The sequence below is a fragment of the Hesperophylax consimilis genome, chromosome 15 (assembly GCF_061612785.1).
Source record: "Hesperophylax consimilis isolate HC1 chromosome 15, BYU_Hcon_1.0, whole genome shotgun sequence".
NCBI lineage: Eukaryota > Metazoa > Arthropoda > Insecta > Trichoptera > Limnephilidae > Hesperophylax > Hesperophylax consimilis.
Window position 1 is genome coordinate 27,306,525 of NC_142850.1, and position 16,027 is coordinate 27,322,551.

Here is a 16,027-nt window from a genome sequence, read left to right on the forward strand (position 1 = left end):
TACTTATACGCCAGAGATCAAAGTTACAGGATGGCGATGGTTTTGCGTGCGTGTTTTGTTGGACGCTGCTGACTGGTGTACTCGTGAAAGTACTTGTACTGCGCAGTAAGAGGAAGAGGTAAGAGTGACCGCAGAACGTACAAGAAGCAGGTAAGATAGGATGTAACAGTGCAACTTCGAGATTGAACGGACCAGGGCATGCGAAAAATAAAAATAATCACAAAAAAATCAACCCATTAAAAACAAAGTTTACAAAGTACATCTATTTTTATTAATATACGTATTAAAAAGAACATTTTTTTGGTTTGGTGAAATGCTGTGAATTTTTATAATGTCTTTAAAAATTTGGTTGACTAAGGAGTGAACCTTCTTCCCCGGGACTGACTAAAATGAGTGAACCGCGCTATCACTTAAACCAAATCCTGATTGGATGGTATCGAGATTTATTTCATATAACTGCTGCAAATTTTCATAAAGTCGTCCAATTTCAGAGATGCGTGTGGTGTGCACGTGAGTGCCACATAAATTCGATGCATTGTCATGTCGATGAGCCTATTTGTCGAGTTTCAGCTCGATCAGATGTCGGGAAGTAGGTTAATTTCGACTTCCAAAATTTCACTTATCTTAATTTAATCTAAATCTGAATTAATCTAAATTCAAATAGATGTAGGTACATATGTAAAAATTGTGACAAGATGTGAACTGTTATCGAGCTGCAAGCATTGCAACAACGCGAAAGTCAACAGTTTCAAATGCACAGAAATAACCATCAGAGATTTTACTATCTGACGATAGCGCATTCCAAGAGAGGTTCGACCAAAGAAGAATTGAAAGCATCAGCATTTTCGTTGCGGAAGATAAAAACCACACTCCCGTAATAACATTCTTTACCAATCTAATCAATAAAGAATGTGAAGATGAAAGAATGCTTCTGAACAAATAAATAAAATTTATGTATTTGAATTAGCATAACCCGGAGATATATTTAACCAAGGAGTAAATGATAAAATAATGTATTCGGTTGGAAGAACACGTTCAGCTAGCATGAATCAAGTGTCGTATTACCATAATCGAAGATAGTCTGTTTTGCATAATACATATTTCCATAACATGTCCTAACTTTTGCTTTTGATACCATTCATTTCTTCACTTCATTTACCGTGCTTCCACAGACACCATATTACTATAAATATATATTTGATATGAATGGAAATGATGAGAACATGAAGTACTAAAAATAATGATGAAAATTATGAGTCATATTATTGATGTTAAGATATATTTAAGACTAATGAAGCAGACAACGTGGGCGCACACCGAAAATATTAAACGATTATTTATACAAAAATAATCATCGAGATATTATCAAAAACTTTAATGGTCATCAGGCCTTTGCAGATGGTGCGTGGACGAGGAGACAGATTATGTTGAAGACAGATGACTTTGATAATAATCCTCCTTGAAATCGCTGCGATGCGACCGAAATTAAACTTTAACGCAGGTAGAAAGATTATTTCTTGATCATTTTGAGTTTAGTTCAAGCATTAGTTGTGAGAATATTATGTATGATTTCTCCTAAGTTGATTTCGTTTACCCAGAGACAACAATGTGTTTGATTCCATTCGTTGTGGGTGTTGGTTTGATGCCTCGCCTCGGCTCAGCGGGCTCAGTCGATATGTCAACATTTCATCACAAAAGGGAGAATATTACGGAGAAAGCATGAACAAGTGCGTGGTCGAATACCGTGTGACCAAATGATCCAATGTTCATATGCTCCGATGCTCTGGAGATGTGTGCAGACATATTGAAGACATAAAATGAACATATGGTATTTGTGGAGAAATGGTGATGGGATCAAACTTTCTCATATCTTCTTTACAATCAAGAACCGAAGAGGGTAATCAGGCGCAAATGGAAGTAACCATTTGTGGATATTTAGAATTGGTTACACAAGCGCAGGCGGAAAGATCAAGAAAGATAGGATTAAATGCACGTACTTATTAGCCGCGAGCTCTTAAGGCCTTACAGGTGGGTAAGATCATAGAAAATACGAGTTACTTCAGGGACTGCGTAGGTTCTAATGATGTCCAATCAAAATATAGAAAACTGTAACGTGATGCAGGAATTAATTGCTAAATCAAGGCCACTCAATTCCAATTTGGTACAATTTTGGCCAATAAACAGAAAGTATAGTGAGTTTTTCAGCGAGGGAAATCCTAGCCATGATAACAATTTTAAAAAATATTGTAAATCGAAAGAGTAAGTATTAAAAAAAAATCATTGGATAGTCTCCAGAATTAAGCAAAATAGTAAAACTAAACAGAGTTCCAATTTATGAAAACGAATCGATCGTACGATGCGAGTCGTAATATTAAAACAAATTTGTAACATTAAACCACATGATGTCTTTACATACAATATCAAGGATGTTGCCGATGAAAATTAAAATGATGAAACGCTTTCGTGGAAAACAACAAGTTAGCTTGACCTAGAATTTTATGATTTCATTAAACTTTAATGGATTTCCTTTATCGTAAGATATTGAAACAACTCAAGTAAACCCATAAAGTGTTTCAAACTCAGGTCAGTTGTTTTTGATTTGCAATAAATAATATAGGCTAGAACAGAACTAAAAACGAAAATGTTTGTTTTATATGCAAGAGAGAGAAAATGGCCTTTACTTCGATTGATTTATTACTAAACCACTAAAAAATAAATTATTTTAAAAGAGCAAACCATTCTCACAACCGTTTAACTATAAATACATATTTTACGAGATACAGGTAGTTATATATTGCGGGTTTCACAGTGCCATAAAGTCCACCGTTATTCATCTATATAAATACATAAAACCTTCGAGGCAATGTTGCAAATTCTTCAGCGTACTGTAGATGATAATTCACCCCTACCCCATAACAGGAGTGACGTGAATATCAAATTCGTGTTTTAATCGAACGTGAGAAATTATTCAAATTACGCAATACACCACAAGCATCAATATTACGGAAGACAATATGGCCACATAGAGAGTAATATATGAATGTGTGGCCATGATTTTTAGCAGTATTTGCTTGTTAGCATGTGACATGAGCCTTTAGTCATGGTTACAGAATATGTCATGGAATAAATAATATTTTGGACAAACAAAGTGACAATGCATTGTGGTCATTGGAGGCTATAGCGTGGGATTGTGAGGAGGCTTCATTCTAACAAGAATTGAATACTGAAATACCGAATGTGAGTTGGTCTATCAGCAGCAGGTTGTTCATAAGATTATTGAAATCTTGACAGGAGTCGACTCCAATATTTGATTGACTTGATAGTGCCATGTGTTCCTTAACGTTCCCTAATTCTCATTCCATCAACTTCTCTTGAATAAATTAAGTTATGGCTTAGTTAGGCAGGTAACAGCTATTGTAGTCTATTTTCATTATCCATACTTTTGTTATCATGCTTTATACATTTTGTTTATTTCTTACTATATAAATAAAAACATTCTTTCTTTTCTTTACCCAATATAATATATTGTAATGCCACTACTCCCCAAACCAAACACGAGAAACGTTTTTCTCTATTGAATTGGGTTGTTACGTTAAAAAGAAAACATTTTTATTGTAATTAGTTTTTTTTTTAGTTTAACATATTTATGTTTTTATGTAAAAGAAATATATTTAAAAAAAATAAAAATAAAATAAAATATGTATATTATTCCCATATAATAATAATAAAAAACAATCTCCCCTTTCAGAGTAACATGAACACCCTTTTATGATAGGTACAATCTCACTAAACACAATGCACAAATATTTGTTTTATCTAGAACTATTTTATGGGAAGTGGATGCAAAAATAAATATATATTAATTTTTAATTAAAATGGTGCCACAAAATAAGGTTGCTGAGTTAGAAGAAGAAATATATATTCATTGAAAATATTTCAAACATTATGTGCCTTGTAAAACGTTTTTCGAAATTATTATTATGATTTTTAATTAAATTAATTAATTACTGCAAGTGTTGCAGTCACATAAAGAGGAGATAGGGAAGACATACTTTTATAGGGGAATAAACCCACAATTTCTGGACCGCCACCGTGGCAATCCAGAGGTTGCAGGTTCAAATCCAAAAAAAAAATTAATTTGTGTTGTTCATAATTTATTAATTTAAATAATAATATAAACCATATTTGCGACACGTTCCAGTGAAAGAAAATCTCAGAATAGCTCTGGGGTAAAACCTCAAATTTCAAACGAAAAAAAATTCAAACGTTGCATGAAATGGATTTAGCCGTGTTCGGTTACCAGATCTGAATAGTCAGGTACTTCCTCACCTTCATCTTTCACTTGTCTTACCGCTCTCCACTACCTTCAGTCTCACAACATAAACCAATTCGGGATGCCAGTCTTATTGGCTCCAGTTGCATGTCTTATTAAGTAGTTGGGACTCCAATGTAGTTATTTTTAAAAAGTGATAACATAATTTTTTATCTGTATATATAGTTTGGAATTAGGAAGAAAATGTTTTCTCATGCATCGTGGATGCTATTAATTTCTTACATTGTGAACAATACATTACAAAACATAGGGCACACTATTGCCCACGAAACTTTTAGAAATATTTAGATTTGCCGTTGAAGATGTAAAAGGTTTGATTTTAGGTCAGTTTTTGAAACACGCATACCTTTGAGTCAATGTGACACAAATATTTTGCCTAACCATCAATTTCAATCAGCGAAGAGATTTCTGTAGGTGTACGTACAATACAACAAAACATTTCTTAAAAAAATAAAAGGCGTAGAAAATCATAAGAGTCAAGTAATATTGATTAGAGCCCACCATTTAAGAGAAGATTCATAATATAAAGAAATTAACATACATAATGTATAGTTATTTAATTGAAATTTATGACTGCGTAGCGAAAGTAAAATAACAACCTTGAAAAAGCCATTTTAAAACCACCATTCTAAGGCTAATGACGCCCCCTGCAGACAATCAACAGAATCACGTGTCACATTAACTGTTAGAAATATTGCCCAACGTTTAGTTTCGTATTTAAAATGCATCAATGACACGTGGGAGGGCGTGAGAAACTTGCGCACGTGGACGCAGCACCGTTAGCAATATGAAGTCGAAACATATACATACGTCGTGGGACGAAATACACTGCTGAGGACGGCTTTCGAAGAAAATTCAGGAATGACAAACGAGGCATGGGTAAAAAAATATGGGCATATAAGCAGAATCGACATAATAATTTATCGACGTTAATACTTTATCAATAGGCCTAGCACACACAGGAAAAAAATCGTCATACGATGGCAAAACTGACACATCTTTATCTATGGCGTTGGGACCTGTAAGTGGTTTTAATATGTAAAACGAGTTCGTTTTGAAAAAACTATTTAATACATTATTTGATTATTGAAATATGTTTCTATCATTTGAAAGCAGCCAAAATTGTTGATTTCCGGGTGAAATTTTGTAAACTATTCTTATCGACGTGTAGAAAGGGAACGATAAACTATTCGAAAATTAGTCGATTAAAACTGTAAAAACGATTGGATTTTTGCGGGCGTGTTAACGCAGGTCGATTGATCAAGGATAGTATTGATAAAATAAAATCTTTATCGTGATAGTGTTGACAATTTCAAGTCGATCGTGCTAGCCATCCTGATCGTGAATATTTGTATGGGTAGCAAACATGTATGAAAGAACATACCTAAACAATAACATGATTATACAATATTCCCCTATTGTTCAATGAAGCCGATCTAATGTTCCTTATTTCCTATGCCGATGAGACCAGTAATTCAGGTAATAGTCGGCGTTCTCTGAATTGGAAATTATTATACAAACGTAATAATTTGCTATAAGGAAGCTAGTATGTTGAACACGTTAGATATACTTAGGATGGGTTGTTTAACAGGGTTCTATGCTAACTCAACACAGTGACTATTCAACACACTTTTAAAAAGTGATATAAAGTCATTAAAAACGATGCAACAATTTTTTTTAACCTAACCTACTTAACCCAGTTTGTAAAGTTTTTGTTTCATCACTTTCCATGACTTTATATAACTTTTTAAAGATGTGATGAATTATCATTTAACAGAAATTCAAGTGTAACATTGTAATCAAACGGCCATTCAGCGCCGTTTGGTTTTTTTGACAGTTCAAAGGTCCCCGTTAAATGCTGATTCTAAGTCCGTTTCAGCTTTTGAACAATTTGTGAGCAGAAGAGGGTAACTATCATGTTGTAAACCTTGTCAGCTTATTACAATTTGATAGAAAGCTGAAACGCACCTAGAATCAGCGTTATGAAAATGGCGCAGAAAGGGCATATGACGATTTTGTTACAAGTGACTTTCAGTGAAACAACTGGGTCTTAACCTGTGGAAAAGCAGACCCTTTTTGAGGGAAATCAAAAATGGAATCAAAAAAGAATTCTAAAGTGTTTAAAGTGCAAGCGATTCTGTTCAAAAAAATAATGCGCTTTCTCATGGCATACAGGTTTAAATCGCATATCGGAAAATTCCAGCTAATGCGAAATTTCAATGCCAGTAGCGCACGAACGATTTTTCAACGGGAAAAAATTCTTGTCACTGGTTTTCCAGAGATTAAATAGCTTAATAACAGGAATTTTGAAATCGCCTCATATTTTTCGATCTTCTCTGTAATATGTTAGTGAATAACTGTTTTTTAGAGACCACATAAAATAAATAAATTGGAAAAACAAGGCACATCTGGAGCGAATAAGGTTACAGTAATGTATAATACATTGTAACAAAATTATGAATAATGTGGGAAAAAGAAGACTTCACTATGGACAAATGTGAGAAAAGCGAAGATAATCCATGAATAACGCAGTGTAACGGAAATTAGAAGAGAGAAGCTTGATTTCAATACAAAATATTATATTCGTAAACAATGAATTAGTTATCTAATTAAAACTGTACCGTTTATTTCACAACTTTTGTAATGTGGTAAGTAACATCGACCATAAATATTAGCAGAATTTTCATTACAATAATAAAAGCATGTTTTTATTTTATTTTTATTTTGCACATATATTTACTAAATCACAGTAGGTATGATTAATGATCTATATGACATTTATTTGTTTTTAAAGAAAAATAAACATTACCTGGATACAGATAATGTGAAAATATTTTTAATTTCCCTACTACCCATCATAGAAATTGATTGTTCAATGATGCAGGTCCAAGTCCAGGTAATACTATACGGTTCAATAATACCACTGATTTTTTTACATATAACTACACGTGTCATCTTTGGGGATGCTGTCTGGAAGGCCTTTTGAGGAGAGGAAGTAGTGAGGATGGGTTTAGAAGAGAGGAACTGGCTCTTGTAGGAGGGAGGAAACACAGAGGCCGGCAAATCGTTCCAGAGCCGAGCTGTTGAACTCAAGAACGTTCGTTGAGATAGGTGAATCTAACAAACGATAGTCAAGATTTTTTTTCATGTATTTCGGGGCTCCAGGCCAGAGGTGACTGCCAAATACGATAGTTGCGATTTATACACGGTCAGCAGTTGTATACTATTAAAATATCTGCGGGCCCTGAACAGTACAAACATATGTAATAATAATGTAATGGAAAAAACCAAATTCTAAAAAACAAATTGGACCTTTTGTTTTGATCCAGACCGAAACTTTCTTTTGTTTTTTAATATTATTTTATTTTGTTACTGTTGTCTCTAAGGGTTGCTGTTTTGTAGGCATGTGAGTTTAAATTCGCTACTCAATTCGCTAGTCAAAGCTTCGAATAAAAGGATCTAGGAAGGAGTACTCATATTGAGTTGATTCTGTCTGCAAATTCGATCATGGCCGTACAATTGAAAGTAGGAGTACGAATGTATTTAATGGAATCGAAGTATATTGAACGTGCAAAGGAAAATAATAAGTTGTGGGTGTGGCACAGAACTAACGTTGAATGCAACGGCGCAATGGCTGCAATGACCCGATTAATATTGCCATTATACACATATCATGTTATGTGCATTGAAATCGAAAAATCTTTTATTCCGCATGTAGGAAAAAACATGGAATGTATTTATTAACCGTAAATTACTAACATGATGACCTACGCAATTGTAAATAATTTTATTATACAATTTAATAATGTCTGTAATTTGTAAAATAAAACATTGATAGTTGATCTCTTGAGGATTTTTAACTGCGATTCGCTGAGAGCTATATATAGGTACCTCTTACATATTTTACGTGAGTTGAAATGCCAATAGAATGGGAAGAATGAGGTAGGTAACATAGCTGGCTGTACAGATCTAGTTACTAAATTCAACGCTTCTCAATGGTGATCTCTCACTAGTAGTCTCCAGAGTAGGAATCTTACACTCTGGAACAAAAACTAGATAATAGGTTTAATTTACTTGAAATTATTATGGGTAAAAAAAGTTCACCTCTTGACGGGTTTTGAATTTTGAAACCGTAACCTCTGGTTCTAGAACCATGAGTCTTACCACTGTGCAACGGAGCTACTAAAAAGCTTCCAAATTTGGTATACCTACATTAGGTTAAATCGGATGAAAATAAACGTGAAATTCTTTTCAATCAAAGACTTAAATACAAGATTACGATGAGCTCGACAGCAACGATATAATCGATTACTTGAAAGTCCTTAAACTAACCGTTCCTTTCTCACTGCGAAATATACTAACTTGACATTACAAAACAAAGGGTGTTTATTACTAAATGTTGAAGTGGGGGTGGAGGCGTGACTAGGGATTTATGAAGATTCCACTCTTTACCACTTAGTAATATACACCCACTGTTTTCAACTTTTCACAAATCCCCCAGTCACGTCTCCACCCCACTACAACACTTAGTAATATTCACCCATTTTAATGTCATAATGTCAATTTAGTGTATTTTACCTTGAGGAAAGAACGGTTGTTTCGAAACCGGTCAGCGTATATTAAAAAAATGGTGATTACAACATAGTAACATTGTTTCATTTATTTATAATGGATAACGACAGTTATAGCTGCATTCAGAAGTATAATATATAACCCACTAAACAGTGGTTAAACTATGACAAACTGACCTGCGAGATTTCTGAACCAATTTGCAAAAGATCATTCGATTACCAGGCCCTAAACAAAATTGATTATTGGTTAAAAAAGGAATGTAGACATGTGAAAGATCGATCATTGAGCTTAGTTTGAGCAGACTCTATCGATTTATATCTTCAATGATCGAATCTATAGAATATTACTTCACTGAAGTTAAATAGATTGCTTATAGATTGGCTTTGACGATCAAACTTGCTTCAGGCGCGTTCAGGGGTTAATAATCTGCATAATAAAGCGTATTCCCGCTCCGTTGTGTAAGCGATCCGATCACACCCACGCATGTGTAAGATGTGTAGTCGCGTTCAGACGACGGAAGTCTGAAAGATCAACACGGGGCATGAATGATCGGCACCTCGCATTATGGCCACGGCCACTGAGCAGAAAAATCGTAGAAGTGCAATGTGAAATTAAACTGATTACATAAGACTTAGAGTCCTACTCCCCAGTAGGGCCAAAAAAAATTTTTTATGTTCAAAAAAGAAATTTTATATTTTTGATGTTTGATCTATTTCATTCGAAGTAAGGCAAAAATGAGGTTACTTCTGACACATAGAGAAGCCCACAACACAAGTATATCCGTTTTTTTCTTGTTCAATGCATTAAAATGAAAATCCGTGGAAGTGTGATCGATGATGTCCCCAATTAAGACCTTTCGACTCCCGGACCAAAGACAGGCTAATGCAATTGATTTTCTGTTTAAAGAAAGAATTTTGATATAATTTTAAAAGTTGTAATATTTCACCAGAAATAAGGAAAAAAGCATAGACACAAATCTAACATTGCGAAAAATAAGAATCAACAGCACTTATCGGTATAACCTTGTTAACCTCGATACAGGCTTAGTCCTAGTGAGGTTGAGTTTTATGTGAAAAAAGTGTTTTATGTATAGTGAGATGCAATAAATAAATTTAAAAAAATACAGTGTGTGGCAAGCCTACGCACGACGGAAGTGAAACTTTTATTATTCTTCTCTCTCTCTCTCTTTTCATTTCATTCTCTCTTTTTTTCTGTCTATTGACATATTTATAAGTAGCATATGATACAAAAATTAAAACTTATAAAAATATGGGATTCAAACCCGGGTCCTGCATAACGAGTGTCGAACGCTCTGCCTCTAGACCGCGAGGAGAGATATTTCGCGCGACGCGGCGTTATCGGCCTTGATTAGTAATTTTAATGATTCAAAATAAAAATAATTAATCAAAATACCGAGCGACTCTACCGGCTCGATTTGTAAGCTATATTTCGACAAAAATATCATATAGGTACCGTAAATTAACGTAAAGGTAAATTAACAAATTTATGTAATTTTTTACTACATTATTACAAATCGTTGATAAAAAAAAATAATTAATCAAAATACCGAGCGACTCTACCGGCTCGATTTGTAAGCTATATTTCGACCAAAATATCATATAGGTATCGTAAATTAAAGTAAAGGTAAATTAACAAATTTATGTAATTTTTTAGTACATTATTACAAATCGTTGATAAATAAAAATAATTAATCAAAATACCGAGCGACTCTACCGGCTCGATTTGTAAGCTATATTTCGACCAAAATATCATATAGGTACCGTGAAGTAAATTAAATTTAAATGAACAAATTTAACTAATTTTTTACTACATTATAACAAATCGTTGATAAAAAAATTAAAAGTTATAAAAATATGGGATTCGAACCCGGGTCCTGCATAACGAGTGTCGAACGCTCTGCCTCTAGACCGTGGTTATTACGTATTCGACCAAAATATCATATGGTCAAAATATCTAAAAGTCGCAGCACGAGAGCATTTTATCACTTTAAAAAAAATTATTATTAAAAAAATCACCAAAAGAAAAAAAAAATAGTTAAAGCGGGGATCGAACCTCGGTTCTTCACGACGACAATCGGGCGCTCTGCCTCTAGACCGCGAAGCTGAGTTTGGAGAGTCACCTAAAGTAGGTATATAATATTGGCTAGGCTCTCATAGCGAAATGATCACGGTTTTTCTTGACGGTCATGAGTTGGTTTTACTCCGGTCCTCGAAATTGCATAACGCGCGTAAAGAAGTTTCACTTCAATAAATGAAAGATTGTCATGTCTGGTAAAATTTTGGCGCTTTTGTTGTGTAATTTTATTATGTTACGATTGATGGAGGGGGAGGGGGAGCGTTGAGGAAACAATGACTGGGAAATGGAACCTCTGCTCTAAGGAGCCGATGTCACTGTTCTACATCTAACGTGAAACAGTCGTCCTCGATATCACAATAGATTATATAAATCCATTCACACAACCCTCCTATCCAATAATATCTTCAGTGACCGCCGTGAAACTCGTTGCTTTTGCAATTTGCCGGTAAATTGCTGGGCCGGAGAATCCTAGACGTAATGAATAGTTCCTCTGATCTCTGTCCTTAGCTTTATTGCCTGCATGATGTTATGGTGCATCTTGTTAACGACCAAACAATTATACTCTCATGGAAAATTTATTTATATCGGTACCCGAGTGCCCGTATTTATCCAGCACGGTGGTCCTTGCTTGTATTGGTAGATCGATTATTGGATAATAATATTAACATGAATAAAAAGACAGAGGAGAAACGCTTTTCTAACCGCGATGTTTTTTTATTACACTTAAGTAAAATAGTTAAAGCTATTTCGTCAGTTCTCATTTTAAACTACATTTTCACGGAATTTTCCATCGTAAGTTAGTTAGTTAAGTAGTTCTCGTTCATAACATATAACTTCGTAGTTACGTACGAGTTACTAACGACGTACAGACAACCGAAATTAGTATTTTTGATAATAGTATAATACTATAAGGATGCACAATATCCAAACACTGAAAAACATAATTCGAAGCCTAAAAGATTTTAATCAAACACAGCCGAAATATTTTTGTATTTTTGCAAACGAAGCATTCAATAGTGTGTCATTGCTCAGTAGTTCTCAGTGATCACGAATTGTCAACGCAAACACATTAGTATTCTACTGGCTGGAATTTAAATATCTATCATTCATAATACTAACGACTGATGAAAATAGCTCAGTAGGTCTAGTGAACACTGAGTCATCGAATGGACAAATTTCATTAAATAACTTCATTCATATCAAGAACCTAAGTAAATCTAAAATCTTCTCTGTAAAAATTACAGATGGTTGATATTCCTGTCCCGGTTCCTTTGCTTTCGCCGTAACCGTCGATACTGACGAACCGACTATTTTTGAACTGGTGTCTATAATTTTTTGATTTATTTTTATTTTTTGAGAAAGCGGTTCCAAAAGTAACTGAATAAATAACCGATTCCAGATTAGGTAACTGGAAAAACCCATTTCACGTACCAACCGTCTATAGTCAAACATACATCTGTTTGAAAATGCCCACATCAGGGTGAATCAGATCCGCTCTTAAATAAATAAGTGAAATTATTACAATCAAAAAGATCTTTTGCAAAAATTGAAGCCATTTTAAAGGTAAACACTGGGTGGGGCAAGGTCGTGGATACAAGACACAACACGGCAGAACTGATGTTCTAGCACAACAAGAGGAATGATGCCATCGAAGTTTTAAATGGGTAAACACATTCAATTACTTATCTTTCGGAACTTTTAATGTCAAGAATGTAAAAAAATTAGAAATTTTGTACTGTAAACAGATGATTAAGCATGTCGTACAGCGCAACTTCAGATTTTTAATTTTTGACATAAACAAAAAGTACACATCGTAAATAAACAAACCAAAACTATTTTATTTTAATGATAAACTAATTTTAATAAGACAAGGTTTTCATGCATAACACAAAGGATAATAAAGTATTAAAAGCAATAATTAGTCGCTTGCAATATCAATACAAATTGAAAATATCTGCCGAGCAAAAATAAATGCCGCCAACGGGAATTGATGCCCGGTAAGACGCTGTGGACACTGAGCCACGTCGGCTTATTTCCAACACGCCAAATAATTCAATATGTACAGTACTTCAATCAACAATAACTGCTTATTATATTTTTTTCCCCTGTAAACAACCAACATTATTTTTGTAGGAAAGGCTTTGTTAGTGCTAAAATTCCCACTAGATGGCGTCGAGACATATTATATCTACCTTTGTTGGTGCAATATTAAAACAATAATATTAAACTTGTCAAATATTATTATTTTTTTAATGATAAACTAATGTTTCTAAGACAAGGTTTTTATGCATAACACAAAGGATAATAAATTTTTATGAGCACTTATTAGTCGCCTGCAATATCAATAAAAAATTAAAATATCTCCCGAGTAAAGATAATCGATATTGCAGGCGACTTATTATTGGTTAAAATAATTTATTAAAAAAACTATGAAGATTGTAAATACTAAACGCATAGACAACTTATACGATATTGTGATTTGCATATATATTCACATTCACACAATGCAAGATCGTTAAGTCCCCAGTTGTGCATCGTGTACGCAGAGGCTATGACTGCACCGGATGCGGTTTAATATTAGTGGCGTTTAAGGCGTTACAACCCTGACAGAGAATAGTCGGATTCTCATGAAGATTCGTGACGAACCCAGTCGCAGACTTACCAAGAAAAAATAAAATGCGCACATTTGTATTGACAGATTAAAAATGTCCTTACTGAATAAAACAATTAAACAATATAATTTCGGTGATGTGTACCTACGTAACATTCAAAAATTTAAAATCAAACTAAAATTTTCAACACACATAATAAATTTATGCCGCCATTCTTATTATAGTTAGTGGTGTAACGGTAAGTTCCATGATAACTCAACAAAATGATAATGATAACACGTCTTTAAAAAGTGATAAAAAGTCTTTAAGGCGAAGCTTAATGCCAAATCACTATTTTGATTAATAATTATAAGAAATTGGTGTACATTTGAATACCAAAAAATATGCTTTAGATAAATTGAAGGCTTTCTTATCGTTTCGCTTGAGTAGAATACAAATAAATTACTCAATAAAAAATATAAATGTAAGCTATTAAAAAAAATATTTTTTCAATGGAAATGTATGAACGCGCAAAGGAAACAACTAAAAAATATAGTATTATAGCTAAGATTATCTGTGACAGTTTCACTTGATTAACTTTTTGGCTTTCTTATAAAATTATTTACAAAATGAATAAAAACCAGTTTTGTGGTTGAAATAGAACGTTTCTAGACTCCGTTTGTCAAGCGATTTTAATGCCTATTACCTACAATATAAGGTATATCATGAATATACACATTTTTGGCTTGTAGCTTCCTCTTAAAAGCGATAAAAGAGAAATAAAGAAATACGCTATATTGTTCTCTTATACATTTCTAAATAGTTCTACATGAAAAAAATGAACTAGTAAAAAAACAAATATCTTTACCATAATACATCTATTTTAAAAATATTTTTAGTTTGACTGTGGATTGTACCTTCCTTCCCAGGGACTGGAGTAAACTGCGCTAACAACCTCGCCAAATGCCGATCGGGTAGGACCGACAGAGAACGACGGAAACATACGATTTCAGAGAAATACGTTTATTTCTGCGTGTATGTATGTGATAATCACCCAAAGTTGATAGAATACATTGTCACCGGCAACGAGTCTATCTGCAGAGTTTCAGCTCGATCGGATATCGGGGTATGGGTTAGTTACCGTTTTGAAGATTTGCATTAATTCATTCCTGAACACAAAAGTGAAATTCAAATACAGTATTTAAAAAGAGTGTTGAACTCGGGTGAAGCCGGGTTTGTAAAACTAGTGGGGGGATAAAGAGAACAACAATGCAGTTGTAACAATACGTTGTTAAGAAGTAATGCTTCCTACAGGTCATTAAAAACTCCCATCAGGAGGAGTGGAAGGATGGTTTTACTGTTTCTGAGTTAAAGACTACTATCAAGACGTAAACTAATAAATGCTTCTTGAAATTTGCTGCCGTCAGGCACTTCTGGATAGTTGCCTTAGAAGCGCACTTGGGGTGAACATCACTAAACTGTTACTGTTTATATAAGGCTGACTAGATGGCTACCTTACATAGGGTCAAAGCGTTGCGCTTAAAAGATGCGTATTCGTCCATAATGCTAAATGGCAATGCTAGTCAATCAAACAAACTTCTTACTAATTACGATACAAGGTCAAAAATCGAAAAATCATCACCTTATCTGAAGAAACTCTCATGTTTTTTGATGGCGTCTTATTGCGTTTTCACAGATATTTGATTTCAATTGGAAGAATGCTAAGACATCTTCTGAAATTAGGGTGACATAAATAGTAAGCGATAACGTTAAACATTGTATCCACGTTTCTTTAAACACGTAGGACATTTTTCTCGAAGTGCTATTATTTCTTTGATGGGCGAACATAACAGTATAACTGCATTTTTGACCATTTAACGATTTATATGAGAAAATGTGTCTTGTGTATGCCGGCATCAATGGTATTAACAGTATAGTTACACCAGTACTCAAAACATAAATAAACAACTTTGTGCCTATTAAACTAACTTAAAATACTTGAGATAATTGGGTTCATAGGTAATAATGTTTTTTTGTTCTCCTGAAAAGTTACACTTTTGCAGTTATACTCTTATGTCCGCCCATCAAAGATTTATTACTAGATGTAACCCGCCACGCGTTTGATGTAGCTAAATCTGTCTGTGCCGAAAGAGAAACAATAGCGCGTTTTACTTTTACTCATAAGACGATGTATGAATGTGAATGAGACAAGCAGTGTGTGTCAAGACCAGTGGCGGCTCGTGACTTTTGGGTTACTAGAGTGCTTATATTACAAAAAATGGCTTTATTGATGTTGTTGTAGCTGAAAACGATTTTTAATTTTTTTTCGAAAAATTGTTTTTTTGTATGAAGATTTTCAGGAATTCCGTGGGGCGCACGGTTTTACTGAAATTTCCTGAAAATCTTCATACAAAAAATCGCTTTTCGAAAAAAA

At 33.9% G+C, this 16,027-nt stretch overlaps 1 protein-coding gene across 3 annotated transcripts in view; it reads right to left on the bottom strand.

Moving 5' to 3' along the window:
• Positions 1–16,027, bottom strand: part of klar (klarsicht) — a 500,935-nt gene that overhangs the window by 426,088 nt on the left and 58,820 nt on the right. The gene's annotated exons all lie outside the window — the stretch shown is intronic.